The 17,474-nt window shown below is 35.5% G+C and overlaps 1 protein-coding gene across 2 annotated transcripts in view; it reads right to left on the bottom strand.

The window, feature by feature from the left end:
* Window positions 1–17,474, bottom strand: part of LOC142334080 (uncharacterized) — a 122,405-nt gene that overhangs the window by 26,902 nt on the left and 78,029 nt on the right. The window lies entirely within an intron of this gene.

Here is a 17,474-nt window from a genome sequence, read left to right on the forward strand (position 1 = left end):
TATAAATGAACTGTAGTCTTGAACAATCACAGTTCGACCGTTCCTGAGATCTGTGATTAACTGAAACCCGACCACAAAAGAACACCAGTATCCACGATCTAGTATTGAAATCCGTATAAATGTAACTGGACTTTACAAGCCTGGTGGGCACCACTAGACTACCTCTCTCAATATTTATGTTTAGCCTCCAAAACATGGTCTAACCAAACCTTACTGACGCAGATGGACCGCCACCACAACAGCAGGCTGGCCACCTAATTATTCCCCAGCCCCCTTACACACTGTGATGCTCCTCATTAACTCGGAAATCGCATTAGATTATTTTATTTGTCTCTAGCACCACATACCTCGCTCTTGGATTCATCCACTTGACGCACAAAAATATCACATGCTCGCCATCATTAAGGGACCGCAATTAGAACACAAATTGTACTTGCTGCACTACAGGGTACAGCTATGACTTGACAGAAACTGAGTAAGGAAATAATCTAACCTGTAGCTGTTTCACACTGGCATTAGATGACATTATTATTAGGCAGTTTATTTTTTAAATCATTTTAACCTATTTTAGAATGTGATCAAAATAAATAACAGCTGATATAAACTTTTTTTAATGCAAGTAGATATCTATAATTTATTTGTTCTGGACAATGTAAAAATGAGGTGAATAAATGCTTGAAAATGACTTGAGGAGAAAAGCTGAACAGCAAAATTTAAGTAATAATTACTTCATACTTCTCGTACAAGTTTGTACTTCTTAAAAATCTTGAATTTTAAAAAAGGTCAATAGTATATAAATGTCAAATGCAGTTTGAAAGATAAACTGTCAGAACTGACAGTTCGGTTGACTGTTCGGTTTTGATCAGTTTGCCCAGTACAAGTAACTTAATTTACTATTCAGTTATTCTCATTTTTCCAAATATGGGCCTTTTGTCAAGGTGAATATCAAAGTATTTTGTAGAATTCTATTGTGGTGGGGCAGATAACAGGAAAACTGGTAGAGCAGACTTTTTTTATCTAAAGCTATCTGAGTATTAGCAAACACTCTATGAATCTACAATGGTACTATGATCTCTTTGAAATCCAAACTGGAAGTAGGTAGCATACTAATCGCCCGGTATGATGTTATAAAAAAATTAGTATTTAATTTTACAAAACCAAAAAATCTATACATATAATGAAGACTATACAATAATATATGCTGTCGGGTTGTGCACGTGACTTTTCTTCACTTGTATTTCTTATTTCTGCATGCCAAAAATCTGGAAATTTTTTTAAACAAGTTTTGAATTAAAAAACTTTTAGATAGACTGAAATTAGTTTAATACATATTCTTGAAATTAGTCCTCACCATGACAAAGCAATACTTGTTGTTGATACTTCCTATCTTTTTGAAGTAGGCAAGATATTTTCTGATAGTATTTGGTCTTATGTCCTTCCAATCTGAATAATTGGTGCGAGCAATGTAGTTTTACTTTTTTGTCATTTCGGGATTAAAATCACCATTCTTGAACTAATTTGATAATTCCATTACGTTAGCGCATCAATTTAATATGATTTTGGGAAAATTTATTCAGGGGGTACCCCCTCTATGAATCATGAGACGTTGACGATGGTGAGGTCTTGAGTCCTCAGTGATAAAGAGTAGATGGACCGAAGGTGCAACCATATCAGAGTGGTATCTATTGAGAGCCAGACTAAGGAATGATTCCAGAAAGAGGGCAGCAGCTCTTTCAGTAGCTGTTAAGAGCGTAGGTCAGAAAGACTTAAACGGCCATATCAAATCCCCCAATTTTCTGAGTACTGTATAGCTGAAAGCAATGGAAATCTACATCTGTTTTATTCCAAGAAATTGTAGCTTTCTGCATTTTCATATAAAAAAGATGGAGGCACCTTCCTTGGTAAAATATTCCAGAGACAAACTAGTCCCCCGTTCGGATCTCCAGGTGGAAACTACTAGGGAAGGGGTCACCAGAAAATTAAAAAATAACATTCTACATGTCGGAGCGCAGTTAGAAGTATAAAAAAGGTTGTTAGGTTAGAAGATTTAAAGAGGGAAGCCGACAATGATTGTTAACACCTCTATGCCTACAAGTGCCTATGATAACCAATTAAATGCATAAAAGGGGATGAAAATTTAATAATAGCTGGAGATTGTAATGCAAGCATTGGAAAAGGCAAGAAAGGAAACTGTGGATGAATACGGGGCTGGGCAAATGAAATGAAGGAGGGGACCAAGCTGTTGAATTTTGCGAGAAGTAAAATTTAGTAATTGACAACACCATTTAAAAATAATCATAGAAGAATATACACTTGGAAAAAGCCAGACGATACTGTTAGGTATCAGCTAGATTATATCATGTTTAAACAAAAATTTACAAACCAACTTGACTGTAAAAAGCATATCCAGGAGCAGACATCGATAATTTAGTGATAATGAACTGTAGATTAGGGTTTAACTAACTAAAGAAAAGGTGCCAGATTAATCAGTGAAATTTAGAAAAGCTTGAGGAAGAGGAGGTAAAGAAGATTTGAGGAGGAAATCGCAAGAGGTCTGAATAAAAAAGATAAGGTAGAAAATGTAGAAGAAGAAAGGGAGTGTTAAAACAGAAATTCTTAAATCAGCAGAAGCAAACTTAGGAGGAACAAAGAGAACTGGTAGAAAACCTTGGATATTAGAGGATATATTGCAGCTGCTTAATAAGCGTAGAAAGTATAAGAATGACAGTAATGAAGAAATACGAAGGACCTATTGAATATTAAGAAATACTATAAAAAGGAAGTGAAAATTAGCAAAAGAAGAGTGGATTAAAGAAAAGTGTTCAGAACTGGAAAGATAAATGATCATTGGTAAAATAGACACAGCATACAGGAAAGTTATGAAGAATTTTGTAGTACATAAATTAAATTCTAATAATGTGTTAAATAAACATGGTAAACAGATTTATAATATGAAAGAAACGGTTAATAGGTGAGTGGAATATATTGAAGAGTTATGTGGAGGAAATGAATTAGAAACTGGTGTTATAGAGAAAGAAGAGGAAGAAAAGAAAAGAAGAGGATGAAAAGGAAGATTTATATCTTCCTTTTACTGGATCGGATTACTGAGATCCAATTTTAATAAAGCATTAGATGATTTGAATGGGATAAAGGCTCCTGGGATAGATGGGATACCTGCAGAATTACTGAGCAGTGCAGGTGAGGAAGTGATAGATAGATTATACAAACTGGTGTGTAGTATTTACAAAAAAGGGGAAGTTCCGTCAAACTTCAAAAAAAGTGTTATAGTCATTATAAAAGAAAGCAGGAGCAGGTAAATGTTAATAATATGGAAACATTTTAAGTAGAATGCTGTACAGAAGAATTGAAAGGAGAGTGGAAGATGTGTTAGGAGAAGACCAATTTGGTTTCAGGAAAAGTATAGGATCAAGGAAAGTAATTTTAGCTCTCAGATTAATAGTAGAAAGAAGATTAAAGAAAAGCAAATGACATACATGGCATTTGTAAACTTAGAAAAGACATTTAATAATGTACATTGGAATAAAATGATCAGCAGTTAAAAAAAATTAGGGTTCAGTATAAAGATAGAAGAAAAATTGCTAACATTTACAACTGAACCACAACAGTAATAATCAAAGAGCATAAGACAGAAGCAGTAATATAAAAGAGAGTCCGACTAGGATGTTCCCTATCCCAGCTACTTTTTAATCTTTACATAGAACTAGCGGTTAATGATGTTAAAGAACAATTTAGATCTGGAGTAACAGTACAAGTTTAAAAGATAAAGATTCTATGATTTGTTGATGATATAGTAATTCTGGCTGAGAGATAAAAGATTTAGAAGAAACAACAAATGGCATGAATGAATTCCTGCGCAAGTACTACCGCATGAAAACAAACCAGAACAAAATGAAAGCGATGATATGTAGTAGAAATAAAGTAGATGGAGTGTTGAAAATAAAAATAGAATGAGAAAAGAATCTGGAGGTAGTAAAATTGTGTTATTTGGGAAGTAGAATTAGATGGACAAAGCAGAAGAGATTTAAAATGCCAAATAGCAAAGACGAAACGAGCTTTCAGTTAGAAATATAATTTGCTTACATCAAATATTAATTTAAACAATAGGAAAACGTTTTTGAAAGTATATGTTTGGAGCGTAGCTTTATATGGAAGTGAAACTTGGACGATCAGAGTACCCAAAAAGAAAAGATTAGAAGCTTTTGAAATGCGGTGCTGTAGGAGAATGTTAAACATGAGACGGGTGGAAAAAGTGACAAATGAAGAGGTGTTGCAGCAAATTTATAAAGAAAGAAGCATTTGTAAAAAATATAGTTAAAAGAAGAGGCAGACTTATATCCTACATATTAAGGCATCCTGGAATAGTCGCTTTGATATTGGAGGGACAGGTGGATGGGAAAAATTGTGCAGGCAGGCAGTGTATATACAATTTACACTGTATTTTTACAATATGTAAAACAAGTTGTTAGGGATGTAGTTTGTAGGGGTTATAACAAAATGAAACGACAGGCACTAGGTAGTGAATCTTGGATAGTTGCATCAAATCAGTCAAATGACTGAAGGCAAAAAAAAATTGTACTCAATTATTGACTCGGCCTAACAATCAGCCAATTTAAGGTAAGAATATTTGCTGTGCTGATATCGATAACTTATTGAATTTCATTATACAATAACCTACTGTGTTGAGGCAAATCGATAAAAAAAGAGAAATTTGGAAAAAAATGTTAAAAAGAATTGATAGACTTATAGGCCACATATTAAGGCATCCTGGAATAGTCGATTTAATATTGGAGGGGCAGGTAGAAGGAAAAAATTGTGTAGGCAGGCCACGCTTGGAATGCATATGTATAACAAACTGTTACAGATGTAGGATAAAGGGAGGGGGTTATACTGAAATGAAGCAAACTAGATAGGGAATCTTGGAGAGCTGTATCAAACCAGTCATATGACTGAAAACAAAAAATAAATAAAAAATAAAGGCATAGATTTATCTTTTAATTTATATTCTTTTAGTTCCTCAATGTTTATTTAAAATGTATAAATCTGATGTCTTGTTTCTCTAGGTTTTAAAACCTTCCTTTTAAACTGTTAAAAAGTATTTTCTTAAGTGTTAATTAACAGCCTTTTTCAATCATTTTTTGTTTTTGTGTAAATGTTTTATAAATAACTCTCCAAACACTTAACTCAAACATTATTTACGCATTTAGAAATATATTTTAATAAATGGAAGAAATGTTAATGAGATTTAGTGATAATTTTCAGGCTTTCCATGATTAATATTTTTTTTGGAAAACTAGGAAGAATAATTTATCATCCCAAAATGAAGTTTTATTAAAACCTATTTTCCTATTAAAGTGTTTTGATTATAATAATTTAATTTTATACTTCATAATGACAAACTAGACCAGTTTTCTATAAACATTTTAAAATATTTTGTTTTTTAAATGGAAACCGATTAAATATTAGAATCACTTATTAAAAAATATTCATACTGTTTAATCAGAATATTAAAAATTTTATTAAAAAATGAAATATTTAATAAATTATATTTAATTAAGATCTTGAATCTGGCACGGCTGCCCTTCACTCCATGTCACTTAATCCCCCCCCCCCCCAGGATTGTTATGGATCTACCATTTCTGTTTTACTTTTCTTCTCCCTATAACTTATATTATGTTTCTAGGTTCTTTGTTTTCATAAAGTCCTTTTGGCTCTTTAAATATTTATTTACTACTTGTAAGTCTGTTTTCTTGTTTCTTTTTATTTTGAAACCTTCCTCCTTTGAACAGTCAAGAAGCTTTCTTTTTCGTAAGTGTTGTTAATTAACAGATTAAACCTTTTTCGATTAGTTTTGTTTCTATTTTCTGTAGACTTTAATATTTAGATCGTCTACGTAGGTCTTTTCCTTACATGTGGCTTTTGTTTCCTGCAAAAGCCCTTTTTTCTTTCATATAACCTGCAAACTTGTAAGCTTTGTTAGGCTGGACTTGTATAACGTTTTAGTTTTTAAGTGAAGTCGGATATATGTACTCGTATCAGGAATTTAAAAATAATGACGTTACTTTAAACAATGTTAAAGAAACTTTCTAATTTTATTGCTTCGTTAAATTTTTTATTTAGTTCTGATGTAATAAAAAATAAGATACAACACGTTGTTTCTGATGTACAGATTACACACACAATTTAATTAAAAATATTTATCATTTTATTTAAATAACATATTTTTTTCTTTAATTCAATGATTATGATTAACGCGTGCGTATACAGTATTTAGTTCGCGTTGGTGTTGTGGTACTATTGGCGACGGTCGGCACTAACTAAAATAATGTAATTTCACTACTTATATAAAACAAATTTCACTTGTAAGGTCGCCAGACCGTAGTAGCCGCGAGGCTGACGCACTAGGTACCGAATCGACCGGGCGATCGAGTTCGAGGCCCGGCAGTTACATTTTTACGCTTTAAATATTATTCATTTATTTAATTCTACCGCTCATCGGTGACGTCACAAGCAAGCAGACGACTTCAACAGCATTTTTTGGGTGGGGCTGCGATTTTGCAAACATTTATTTTTTGCACATATAGTTACTTTTTAATCGTTAACAAATGCGCCTAAGAAAAATAACACCTTAATCAGGCGAAAGTTTCTGAGGGTGACCTCGCTCTACACTCTCACCTCCTTGAATTTTTAAGTTAAAAATTGAATAGCATCAATCCCCGCATATAGAAGTAATCTGACCAAGTTTGGTCAAAATCGGTCTAGTAGTTCTGGAGATATAATTTGATTGAAAGGCCGACACTGAAAACACAAACGTACGTACGAACATTCAGATAATTTCCATCCGGTTTTTTGGATTCCTTAGGTGTCAAAACTTAAAGATCGGTTGAAAACCGCACATGCCCAAATCGGACCGATTACAATACTTTCCGTTCTAGAACTATAGCGCTACCTAGACGGGAAAGTGAAAATGCTAATATTATGCAATATTTGAGCGAATGAATACTTCCTACCGAGTTGAAGCAGTGCATATAATCCATTGTTTCAAAGTTGAAAGGGACACATTTACATGTAGCGTTACAATATATGTCCCGGACTCGCTTTACAACTGCAGTGTGAGTGTGTGTGTTCGAACGCGCTTGAGGGTGCGCGTGTGTTTGATAAATGAATGATTGACTGTTCTTTTATAAATATAGTTAAAGTTTTTTACAGTTCCTTTTATTTAAATAAACTAGGTAGTTTGCAACATTTAGGTTAATGTGAAATTTTTTTTAATCAAAATTAGAAATCATTACCGTCGGTAATTATTTAGTATTTTTTTAACTTCAGATAGTTTTTCCTAGACTTATATCTGTCAGTGTATATACAGAATGATTCAGGAGGATAAGGTAATATTTTGACAACTCATTCTAGAGGCTAAAAATAAGAAAAAAGTTCATACAAACATAGGTCCAAAAACGCTTTGTTAGCGAGTTATACAGAATGAAAGATTTCGCCCAAGTTTCAGTTCCCCGGGTAAATTAAAGCTTTCTGAAATTCTGAGGTCAATTAAGGGGCAAATTCAATTGTTTCTTATGGTTTTTGAGTTGGGAAATCGAAAAAAATAGGTCCCAGAACTGTATCTCTCTTAGTTTCTAAGATATCCCGTATAAAACGCCAAAAATAGGGTCAAAAACACATTTTTACGTTTGACGTACAATAATGTTGTTAAATTGGCGATAAATCATACATTTTTTAAACATAAATTGTAGAGAATTTAATTATAAGAAGATTGATGTAAATAATGTCAACAGAAAACAAATAAAGTTTTAAACATGTCGATTCTTATTAACAACAAACCGACGAAAACTTAGAAGAAATGTTACAAAAAAAGAAAACAGATGTGTCTAGTAGGTACAATAATTTTAGACCTACGGAAAACAAGTTGGCAACACTGATTTTTTCATCACAATTTGTTTAAATACTACTTACTCATTGTTGTCGGTTAATTGTGGTAATGTGTTAAATAACCTTTCGCTGATCAATCGTCGTGTTTGCAGTATTACGTCGAATTCTTATCGTAAAAATGTCAGAAAACCGTTAAGAAGTGTAATTTTGTATTAACTTGCGCATAAAAATAAAGTCTGTTAAAAGTGAAATTCTGTTTAGTTTTGTTTTGAAAAATGCCGAATATACCGACGTGATTTTCATCTATGGATTTTGCAATGGAAGTGCTGCGGGAGCGGTTACGGAATATCGACATAGGTATCCTGGTCGTGTTGTACCAAATCGTAAAGTATTTATTAGAATTTTTAATAAACCTCGTGAGAACGGTACACTTCCCAGCGCTGATATTTTATCTGAACGACAAGCAAATCATGCTGATGAAGGTGAAAACTTCTGCAGATGGTTCAACGTAGTCCGGCAACGAGCACACGATTAATTGCAACACGGATCAATATTTCGCAAAGTAGAATATGCAGGACATTAAATAATAATGGATAGCATTCTTTTCATATTCAGAAAGTGCAACATCTCTAGCCTGGTGACTACGCCAGCCGGCTGTTTTGTCGATGGGTTAATAGGAATCTACATTTAATTCCATTTATACTATTTTCGGACGAAGCTACTTTCACTCGTAACGGAATAAACGACACACGGAATGCGTTGCGCATTTCGTGTGTCGTCTATTCCGTACACACGCGCTGGTCTGAAGAAAACTCACATGCTACAGTGCAAAAAAATTTCAGCAACGATTTTCAGTGAATGTTTGGTGCGGTATTATAGATGACCAATTAATCGGTCCTTTCGTACTTCAACATCGTGTCACAAGGAGAAATTATCTGGAATTTTTACCTAATGAATTTATTATATTGCTGGAAAATATTCCCTTAGCAAAACGAATTGAAATGTATTACCAACTTGATGGAGCTCCTACACATTTCACTAATGAAGTAAGGCAATGTGTTGATGAAAAGTTTGCTGGTAAATGGATAGGACGTGGAAGGCCGGTTAATTGGCCACCGAGATCCCCAGACCTCACTCCGTCGGATTATTGTTTGTGGGGATGGTTGAAAAATAAGGTTTACAAGCAAAAAGAAGACACGCGCGATGAACTGATCGCTCGCATTCTCAACGCTGCAGCTATAATCAAGGAACGCAAAGATACCGTTAGACCGGCAACACAAAATCTAGTACAACGCATTTAAAAGTGCACTAAACACAACGGTGGCATTTTTGAAAGTTATTAAACCGCATGAAATACTACTTGTAAGCAGAATTTTATCATTATTATAAAAAAACAGTAAGTATTCTTTCTTCCTCCAGTTATTTTCTACTGCATATAACGAAAAAGTTCTTTCAATCTGTTAAAAATGAATCTGTTTTGTCGTTAATAAAAGTCGACATGTATAAAACTTTATTTGTTTTCTGTTGACATTTACATCAATCTTCTTATAATTAAATTCTCTACAATTTATGTTTAAAAAATGTATGATTTATCGCCAATTTAGCAACGTTATTGTACGTCAAACGTAAAAATGTGTTTTTGGCCCTATTTTTGGCGTTTTATACGGGATACCTTAGAAACTAAGAGAGATACAGTTCTGGGACCTATTTTTTTCGATTTCCCAGCTCAAAAACAATAAGAAACTATTGAATTTGCCCCTTAATTGACCTTCCCAGAATTTCAGAAAGCCTTAATTTACCCGGAGGAACTGAAACACGGGCGAAATCTTTCATCCTCTATAACTCTCCAACGAAGCGTTTGCGGACCTGTTTATAAGAACTTTTTTCTTATTTTTAGCCTCTAGAATGAGTTGTCAAAGTATTGTCTTATCTTCCTGAATCACCCTGTATGTGTGTGTGTGTGTCTATATATAAATATAATCTAGTATAAAGATATATAAATCTAGTGGTTTCTTTTCAGCGATCTGTTACTTTTTCAGGCAAAAACTATTCAATCGATTGAATTGAAATTTTGCATGAACATAGTTTTTATACCTGAAAAATCGAGGATTATTGCTGATTCATAATGTTTCACCGTTTCAAGGTGATGGTCGTTTTAATGGCTTGTGGTAACAGCCGGATTATGTTCCTTGCTGATATTCAAGTTTATTATTCCGAAACCGTTGATGAAATCAAATACGATGACCATTTTCAATAGCTGAAATTAAACTTTCTACAAAAAAGTCTCGTTTTTTCGATGTTTCTTCAGTTATTAAGAAAAGTAGCTTTAAAAGTGCAAAAGTGTACGGTAAACATTTCTTAAAACTTGCTCTTCATTTTCAACCGTCTTCAGTTTCCATTTAAAGTTGTTTTTTCTATGCGATAAATAAGTAACATGCTACAAAGCAACCGGTTTGCATTTGGAGAGCTTCTCGTATGGGCATCTGTTTGTGGCGTGCTTCAGAGTCTCCTTCGGGAATAATCTATTTAGACATACTCCATAAAGAAAAGCTGTAAATATTTTACGTATATTAGTCCATTCTTTAAATTATGTTGTTCATAAATCGTTCCACAAATAATAGAATAACACAAAAAAAGCCGACAACAAAGTTGAAGGACTTTGAGGGTGACTTTGTTCTACAGCCTCAGCCGCTCGACCTTTGAAGCTGGCATCAACGGCCCATATATACAAGTAATCTGACAAAATTTGGTCAAAATCGGTCGAGTAGTTGTGGAGATATACGGTGATTTAATCGGCGACACCGAACATACACACACGTACATACAAACAACCGGCAAATTTCCATCCCGATTTTGGATTTTTTGAGTTTCTTAGGTGTCAAAACATCAAAATCCGGTGAAAACCGCATATTCCCAAACGGGACCGATTACAATACTTTCCCTTCTAAAGCCATAGATTAAAGCTATAACTCTAGGCGGGAAAGTAATAATTAAAACGTTAAAAACCTTTTTCAATTTTTAAAATATCAGAAACGAAAAACGGGTAGTTGTGTTAACGCTAAGAACCGTGCAAAATACTTTTTTTACCCGTACGAATGACGGGTAACCGGCTAAAACTACTATTTTTAAGATGGGATCTGCTATTCTGAAACCCGCATATTTCAGAAAGTTTTGAATGACCAAACTGTTGCGCTGAAGAAATAACAATACCCTGCTAATATTCTATAAAGTGAACAGGCTTTAACTGTTATTTATCAGTGTTATTATATGAAGCACGAGGATAATGATCGCGATGGTGGTCCAGCGGCTAGTGTAGCTACATAAATAAACGGGTATTAGAATTTACCTGTTTCACCCCCTTAGAAGTTGGATTTCGGAAAACCCAGAAATTTATTTTTAACATCTCAGAAATATTTATGAACTAGAACCGATTGTATAAATCGTTAATTTGAGAAGATACAGACGACTTTTTAAAATTTCCGTCGGATCAACATTTCACTCCCTTTTACGGCTTCAGGCTCGAAATATCGAAAGAGGAAAAAATGTTGTTTTTTAGATATTTATATAAGGAATATTTTAAATTAAATATCAAGCCGTTATCTAAAAACGACGGTAGCATGACAGCATGTTTATTCCTGGATTTTAAAAAGTCATTTTATGTAATCGAACGGGAGAAGTTGCTGGAAAAGCTTTGGACGGCTGGAATTTGAGGGACGCGCAATAACCGGTTTAGGTCTAATTTGAGTGGTAGATACCAATAAGTTAGAGTCAATAATACTTATTACTTAAGTAACGGGGTTCTTCAGTATCTGTATTTGGGCCCGTGCTGTTTTTTGTAAACATTAATGATTTATGTCGAGGCTCTTTTCGAAGGCACATGACCACCTTTGCATATGGATACAGCACTTCTCAGTCTGGAATTAAAACTGATATGGAGGCTGACCTAAGGGTCATAAGATGAATGGAATTTCATTAAATATAAGTAAGAAAAATTAAATGAATATCAATTTTCAAAGTACGGCAGAAAATGTTGGAAGTATTAAATATCATTCGTTGTGATGTAACGTGAATACCGGTTGTTCATGCGAGGACATTTCACATTTGGGCATTACTTTGGACAGTAGACTATCCTGGAATGTTCATATTACTAATCCCAAAAAGCAATTACGTGTTTATATAAATAAATTAAAAAAAAATATTGCCCTGTTAAGAGTTCTGAAATCGCTGTATTATGCTTTTGCAGAGTATATTATGCCTTTGTTAAAGTACGGGGTGAGCTTACTACAGTGTTTTTAGATCTGTTCATATCGCTCAGAAGCATGTAGTACGTATAATATCTGGTAAAACTAGACGACATAAATCCTTCCCGTTATTCAGAGACCTTAAGATCTCGCCACCGCATCGTATGTTAATGACGTATTATGAAGGCTGTAAACAGGATAGGATCCTTGGTACTTTGGTTACAAGGCCTCTGCGGCAAGCAGATAGAGTAGTACCTCCTAGGCCAAGAATTGAGTTATTTGAACGTTTTTATTCATATTTAGGCCCAAAAATATTTAATCGCTTACCAAGGGAATTTAAATCCGTTGAAGACTCTAAAAAGGTTTCACTATCGATTTACGATTAGCTGTTGTCAATTGAAGATGTAGAGTGTTTAATTTTTATTAATCGACTGGCCTGTGATTCTGGGTGGAATCGAAGACTCTAAAAGTTTCATATTTTTATTTATATTTATTATTTTTATCGTTGTTATATAGTATTAATTTCAATTTCAAGTTATTTAATCTGCGTGCGTATATAATCTTGTCTCTAGTTTGAAATTGTAGTACGGCAAGACTAGTGTAATTAATTTTGTAATCCGCTTGGAAATCCACAGTCGACCCTTTTTGCCTTACTATATTTATTATCTAAATACGTTTAACACGCTTTTCTTATTCTCTTCTCTCTTTCTTTCGTTAGTTTCTGTCTCTTTTAATCCGCATACGCAATTATAATACAAACGGTATTACTAACAGATTTTGATTTTTACTAGCCGATTTGGAAGTCGAGAGTTCCAGCGTTCAAGTCCTAGTAGAGTCAGTTATTTTTACACGGATTTGAATACTAGATCGTGGATACCGGTGTTCTTTGGTGGTCGGGTTTCAATTAACCACACATCTCAGGAATGGTCGAACTGAGACTGTACAAGACTACACTTCATTTACACTCATACATATCCTCCTCTAAGTATTATCTGATAGATAATTACCGGAGGCTAAACAGGAAAGAAAGAAAAAGTGTCCTGTTGAACTCGTTCATTATTTTGTTTAGAATATAGATTTATCGGTAAATGTAGTAGTGAAATAAAATATAGTGTATATATATAAAGTTCTAGCTCCTCGTTGCAACTTTGTCCGTGCCAGGAGACAGATGGTGTAAGTAACCGAAGATAGGTGGAGCCAGTCGTACAAACAAACAGTAACTGTGGCGGTGGCAGTGGCTGTGTTGGTTGAGCCAAAGCGCCGTATACCTACGCATCCCTTAAAAAAATCGGAATTACAAAAAAACCTGAAAATGGTTTTTAAATAATTATTTAAAGAGTATTCAAGCTCGAAAACTACTGATTACCTCGTTTAGTATAGTCGGGATTGGAAAAATTTACAATTATCGTTCAAAACATTTTTTTGTCTTTATTCATCCCCTTTAAAGGTAGAATTTCACAAATTTAGAAATCGGTTTATTCACATGAAGATTACAATTATTTAAAATCAGATCGATTTCTTCATTTGTTACAGAGAAATTAAAAAAGTAGCGTGGTTGCAAAAAAACAAGATTCAAAAATTCATTTTAACCCTTGAAACTCGGGATTTCAAAAAATCTAGCCGTCGGTTTTTAGATACTTAGGAAAGATTGCATACACAAAAAAATAAGCTGATAATTTCGTTTATTACCGAGAAATTAAAAAAAAAAACAAATTTCATTGTTATTCCATTTTACCCTTTAAACGCGGAATTTCATAAAACCTTTCATAGTGTGCAGTTACACCGTAAGAAGACCAAGTATACAGATTTTCATCGATTTATCTTCAGCAGTAACGGCGGTAGTAATTATCTTTGATGGCGGGGAATGTAAGTGTAGCGTTCGATATCGAAAGGTGAATGTGTGTTGTCATCGGTTCAAATATTATCGGCTTTCCTATTCCGATTATATCGGTACTGAAGTAATCTCCGTAGACAACCGTGGCAGCAAACGAGATTACCCGGCGCCGTAAAGCTCAAATTAGTCGCCGTTCTCGTCTAGCCAGAGGGCTATGCAAACTCGACCCCCGCAGTATTCATTACCCAGAATGTTTATTTTGTAAGAATATTACCGATAAATAGGAGAGTATTCGACTTAAGAGAAACCCGCAAAATAAAACTATATTACAAACGATAGAATAGTCTTAACTACGGTAACAAAATTATTTACCGCATCCGTTCGTTGCACAACTGAACGCTAAGACACCCGCCACGGGCCAGCGAGAGGAGGCTGATACGGTAATGAAGTGTACTGTACAAACTCAGGCCCGCTATTCCTGAAACGTGTATTTAGTTGAAAAAAACTATCAAATTACACTAATATCCACGGTAGAGTTTTAGAATTGTAAAAAATAAAACAAAAAACTTTTAATACGGTCTGAACCCGAGGATCGACTTCGAAAATGATTTTCGGCGACGAGTTAACAACTACACCACCCCTACAGGCGCTTATAACGTTGACGTAAAAAATCAAAAATCATCGATATCTCTTCCACGGTGAATATTGAAGTAGAAGGATTAAACTTTTTTGTCACAATCTATCCGATAGGGAATAGAGCCCCGGAATACGACTTAAATCCACGTCCAAGTCACCGGCTTAAATATTTTTGCCTTTCCTTATCTAAATACATTGATAATGAAAAGACTTTCAAAGTACCGAATGGAAAGAGCATTCTTCAAAATCGGTGAGCGAATGTGTGTCGTAACGTTTAAATTTTATTCGCTTTCCTTTTCCGATTACATTGTTACATTAGTAATCTTTGAGGACGGGGAATTTAAAGTGTTGCCTGCGATATAAAGGCGATTATGTGTTGTCATTGCTTTAAATATTATCGACTTTCATATTTTTATTTCATCGTTACTGAAGTAATCTACGAGGGGGTTGAATGTTAAGTGATGTGTGCGATATTGAAAAGCTTACGTTAAAAATGTTAAGTTAACATTTAAATAATGTATTCACGACATGAACTTTAAATGCTCTGGTCGTTTAATAATTAAACCGACAAATGGCAACAGCAGATTAAGTATTTAATTGAAAAAATTATAACTGTTTTACGTTCAGGTTAGCATCCCTAGATGTACACAATACAAACTGCTCAAATCGCATTTCTATTATTATCACAATCTCTTTTATTTTAATAACAGACTGAAATCAGCAGTTGCTCAACCTACTGCTCAAGTCGCATTTCTATTATTATCATCATATCTCTTTTGTTTATTTTTTTCACGATAAGTGTTTCGTGGAATAGCGTGCTGCGATATGATTTTTATTTTCTAAAAATATGAAACCGGTTGACATTACTTGCGCATGTTAAAGCGGTGCGATTAAAAATATAATAGGAAGAAATAAACTATCTGGAAAAAAAATTAAAATTCAATTTAGCTAGATATTATCAACATCGGCTCAAATAGAAGATATATAAAGCACAGCTATAGGGTTTCGACACCGAAGAAATCCAAGATATTGTTAATCGACTTCCTAGTTCATACAAAGCCGCGGGATGTAATATGTTTTTGAAAATACATTTCTTCCACTCGCATCTGGATTTTTCGAACCTCGGACACGGTGAACGTTTCCACAAAGACGTTTCGGCGATTGAAAGCCGCTATAAAGGAAAGCGGAATACTAGCCGATTACAGTTTGACATTAATTCGGGATGTGCTTGAGGCTATAAAAGAAAATCATCGGCGAAATCATTCTAACACAGGTATGGCCGTTTTACAAATTTTAACATATTTCCCTTAATTTTTTTTGAAGCGTACTTTATTTAAAAGTAAAGGCGATAGAAAAATTGTATTTACGCAAAAAGCGATTCAAGAAATAGCATCGCACTTAGGGCGTAAACATTAACCCCTTACGGTTTTTGACGGGATAACTCGTCATCCTTGTTAAAAATTCCCCTAGAAGTATTGGTTAGCTGGCATCTCTCCCGCCACCACCCCATTCGGTCGCCCTAGAGCATAGACCAAATGTTCCGTGCCAAAAAACGGCTACTGTGCCTCAGAAACAGATTTGCGACCTCGTATCCTAAATGCTGCTAACTAGCGTGAGCGGTTAAGCAGGGTGCCGTACAGCACCCGCTTAAGTGTCCCTACCACTCACTTGTCCCCTTTAAAACTAAATCGAGGAGGCGCTTGGAGCTTTTACTGGCTGGTGGCCAGCCATTATTTCGGATAAGGACTTCCCACAGCTCCGCTATAGGAATCAATAAATCCCATTTAAATTAAAAACCTAACGATGACGGTTGAACATCGCAACCTCATCGAGGAACCCCTACACGGTCCGACAATGCGGCTCTCGCCACATCGACTCGCCGTTTATGAGCGGCCAGTTTTCCCCCTGATCTCTAAGTTCCAGGGTGGCCCGGTCTCTGCCCCCCCCCCCCAAGAGCAGGGCAGTCGAACATCAAATGTTCGTTCGACTGGACCTCCCCGCAGACACACAACTCGTCAGCCGCTAGGCGAAACCTGAACAGATATTGCATGAAATTCACATGGTTGGTGAGCACTTGGGCACCCGACGCCCTTAAAAATGAATTCGAGGCATACCATCCCCCCAGATCCTGTATAAATCTATACAGGGATCTTCCCTTATTCGTGGTGTGCCATTCATGCTGCCATGCATCCATGGCCTCTTCCGCAGGCGGGAACTGAACGAAATTTGGACCCGGTGCATTGTGATAGTCGTTCCGCTCCGGTTCTAGCCCGGCTCGAAACCGCATCCCAAATACCTCGGTTTCCCGACCTCTTCGCAACTTCCACATGGCTGCTCGAACTTTCACCACTAAATCGATTGGGAGAGCCTTTCCCAATACGGTGGTAGCCTCGTAGGAGGTTGTTTTAAAAACACCAGTGCGTACTATTAAGGCTCTGCGCTGGGCACTCCTTAAATTTTGAAGCAGTGCTCTATTTCTATCCAACCTGTGCGCCCAGACTGGCGCCGCGTATGCGATCATACTCCCGAAGACACCTCGGTACACCAAGTACATTTGGCGACCCGACAGCCCGTAGTCTTTCCGAGCAATCCTTCTAAGTTTGTGCATCACAGAGACAGCGTCCGCCGCAACTTTCTTAATGTGGTTGCTAAAAAGCAACTTATCATCAAACAAAACACCTAGGTACTTATGAACCCTTACTCGGCTGATTACACAGCCTTTATATTTAATGTGGGGGTTTCGACTGCATGATAATTTGTCTGCACCCTTCAGAAGCATAAACTTCGTCTTGGGCACAGAAATCTTTAAATTTTGCATGTCCATCCAGCCCTCGGCGGTTGACAAAGCCGCCTGCGCTCTA

This window comes from Lycorma delicatula, chromosome 13, assembly GCF_047948215.1.
Source record: "Lycorma delicatula isolate Av1 chromosome 13, ASM4794821v1, whole genome shotgun sequence".
Lineage (NCBI taxonomy): Eukaryota > Metazoa > Arthropoda > Insecta > Hemiptera > Fulgoridae > Lycorma > Lycorma delicatula.